Source organism: Salvia splendens, chromosome 5 (assembly GCF_004379255.2).
Source record: "Salvia splendens isolate huo1 chromosome 5, SspV2, whole genome shotgun sequence".
NCBI lineage: Eukaryota > Viridiplantae > Streptophyta > Magnoliopsida > Lamiales > Lamiaceae > Salvia > Salvia splendens.
The window spans coordinates 4476190-4480021 of NC_056036.1; positions in this window are offsets into that span (position 1 = coordinate 4476190).

The window sequence follows — 3832 nt, forward strand, 5'->3', positions numbered from 1 at the left end:
TTCCTAGAATTTTTTGGTTCCTTGTATCTTTATGAGGAATTTTATGTGTACCTATTTGTGCATTGGAATCAATTCAAGTGGGATGGAATATTTGATGTAATCAACACAACATAATGCTGATGAGTTTCGAGTACTCTACCTTAGGTCGTATTTTAGATTTTTTTTTATGTATAAAATTGTAGTTTCGGATTCCTAAATACAAATATTTGATTTCACCCCTATTTTTAAAATCCCCTAGCGTCTCAATTATATTCAATTTTTAAAACAGGATAGCAAGCATGCCTATTGTCTCAATTATTAAATTAAAATTTTAATAATTAAGGACGTACTATTGTATTAAAAATCATTCTTAAAAAGAAAATTAGAAAAGGTTGGATCGGGCCCGATATGACTATATCTCAAAACCCGGGCATGACCCGTCAATTTATTATTGTAGTGATTTTTTTATCATTTGACCCGGTTCGAATTGGGCCTATAATATCAAGCCCAACTCGACGAAACCCTTTAATTAATAAGAGGCTTTGTGAAAAACTTTGCATTGCTTTAATCATCAGAATAAATTATACTCCTACTCTACTCCGTCTTCTGAATTAAGATGACCCTTTTCTTTGGATAACATGATAAATTAGGAGTTTTATTATTTAGTAATGTTTAAGTAGAGATAAATGTTATTGGATATTTTAATGAAGAAGAAACAAAAATTGTAGGGTATTTTTAATGATTGTTTATTAGACCCTTTTTAGTAAGGTTAATTAGTGATTAATTAGTTTAATTGATTAAGATTTAATTTCTCTTAATTTGTTTAAATTATAAATGCATCATTTTTATTTGGACCGACTAAAAAAAGGATATGAGTAATTTTTGTTTGAATAGGGAGAGTTTTATTTTTTAGAAGAGGAGAAACAAGTACTATAATATATATATAGGGTCCCCTTATTCCCACAACACTTTCTTAGTGTAGAACTAGAGACTAAATATTAGCCAATGGATTTTAATTTAGTGGCTGAGATTAGAGCTCCTACATCTTAAATTCGTAATTCATCCTGTGAATTAAATTGTTCAGCCAAAGGGCATCTTAGTCATTCTGTAAATGAGTGTAATTAGGTAAAAATGAATTTAGCGTCAATCAAGGGAGACTGTATTAGGGTAAAATCAAAAGTCACCCTTTCAATCTTCCTGCTCAACGTTTCATCTTCCTCCCACTCTCTTCTCCCCCAACGCGGTGTGTCTTACTCCCATTCTCTTCACTCATTCACCGATTAATTCCTTCTGTCGGCATTCTCCACCACAGCTTATCTGTGGAATTTCAACATGGTGGAGACAAGAACTAGAAAACAACAATCTACGAAAACCTTACAACCTAACCTCGAAAATTTTGGTTTTAGATGAGCGGATGTTGCGCTCCAAAACTTCATCTGGAGTCAGTGAGTTCAAAGCATTTGTTAATTTTGTTTATATTTTGTGTTTTCGAATTCTCGTAGTTCTTCAAATAAGTTTAGTGCATATGGTAATTTAGTTCATCCTTTATATTTTCTGATTCTCGTTTTAAAGTTCACTGCATATGGTAATTTAGTTCAACATCAGCTGAGGTATGTATTTCTTTCTGATTTCTGATTTATGATTTATGTGTGTTGTTAATGGATTTATGACTTTTTATTTTGAACTTGTTGTACATAGAGAAAACAAATAGGCACATCCTAAGGAGATTAGTGTTGATCGTAACAAAAAAGAATTTAGAACTGATCCACAAGAGAAGTTTTTTATTTTAAAAAAAAAGTGTACTGTTTAAGTTGTCAATTTTTTATTTTCTGAGTGTTCTGCAACTTTTTTTGCTTAGAAACTATGAGTTGGTAAATATGCTTCATCCTAAGTTTGTAATGTGAATTGATTCCTGCTTAAAATGAAGGGATTCCTAGATAGTATGAATTATTTTTTCCGTTTGATGAGTTCGTAATGTGAATTGATTGTTGTATAACATGAAGGGATTTCTGGACAATATGGATTAATTTATCCGTTTGATGAGTTTTGTCAATAGGATTTCTCCAAAAAATTTAACAGGTGTGGAAATTTGGTTCGAATTTTAAATTTTTGGAAATTTAAAATTAGAATATGAAGTTTTTAAATAATAAGATGAAGTAATAAAAAGTATAAGATGAAATTATTGTTACGTTATGAAGTTATTTTTTGGAAGGTTTAAATTAGAATATGAAGTTATTATATTATTTTTTGGGGAGGTTCAAATTTTGAATATTTGATTAATATGTGTATTTTCAATTGTATTAAATCAGAAGTGTGATGCCAAGAAGCCTGTTGCGAAGAGGAATGTCAAGGCCAAGCGCACAGCCGCATATGAAGGGAAAAAACGGATGCATTGATGGCGAAAATCAAAACAAGAAGATTAATTCAAGCACACACTATCCATTTTCATTGTATATTAACTCAGTCGAATAAGATTTTTTATATGTATTTGAAATCTTATTCGGTTCACACTGATTATCAATTTGGCTCTACTAAACTTCAATTGGTTTGAATTGTTTATGTATTATGGTGAATCAAATTGCTAGTATTGTGGAACTAATTCTCAATTCGGGATTTCTTAGTGATCTTCAATATATGAGTTTTGATTTGTTTCAATGGTTCAAATCTGATTCAGTTTAACTGTATAAGGTGAATTGATTATAATATAGGATGAAATGATTTTCTAATAAGATAAAGTTATTTATTTTGGATTGTTGAAATTTGTTTCATTTTAACTGAAATGTTTCTATTCTCAGGTGAAGTTATTTTATTATAAGATGAAATAATGTGATTATAAGATGAAGTGATTGCATACCTTAATTTCTAATTTCGATTCATTTTTAGTGTATTTTGTGGTGAGTTAATTTTCAAGATTTGAGTTTCGATTTGTTTGATGGTTCATTTTAACTATATACCGTGAATTAATTACATTATAAGATGAAGTCATTTCGTAAACAGATGAAGAAATTATATCATAAGATGAAGTTATTTGTTTTGGACTGTTAAAATTTGGTTCATTTAACCGACATGTTTCCATTTCTCGGATGAAGTTATTTCATTATAAGATGAAGTACAGTAATTATAAGATGAAGTGATTGAACGGCGACATTGTAGCAGCGGCGGCGGTGGCACAATACATTGGGGGCGAGTTGCGGGTGAATTTAACCTAGGAATGACCTCGAGATGGTGCCCGAACAACAACGCTAAACCGCGAGTAGGGAGGACCGAGGCGCGGTGTTGGGAGCCGAGTTATGGGCGGTAACCGACTCGAGGTCAGTCGGAGATGTAGTTGCAGGCGTGAAATCAATGGAGATTAAATTACAGATGGTGAATGTAATTGCAGGTGTTGAATTGCATATATTGAATTGCAGTCGATGGAGATGTAATTGCAGGTGCTGAATTAAAGACATGGTGTGCGTTAATTGCAGCCGCATAATGGAAACGTGTTCATCTACTTGCAGGCGTGAATTGGTGATGGAGATGTAATTGAAGGTGTGAGCGATGGTGTGAAGCAATGGTTGAAGACGATCGATTCTGAAGATAAATTCCAAATTTGTGTCGCATGATTTAAGGAAAAAAACTAACCGCTGCAGTATTTGTATTCCAATTTAACCCTTCATCTGATTTTTGGAATTAAAATAATAAGATTTCGTTGATTTATTATATCCACAAGATTATAAAATCGGATGGCTGAGATTTGGTCTCTAGTTCGGTCTTTAAAATTAGTTCGACATTGAATACAATCCTAGAACTATTAAATATTGTAGTCTCTATGTCATATAAGACGTTGTCTATCATTTTTGGAATCATAAGT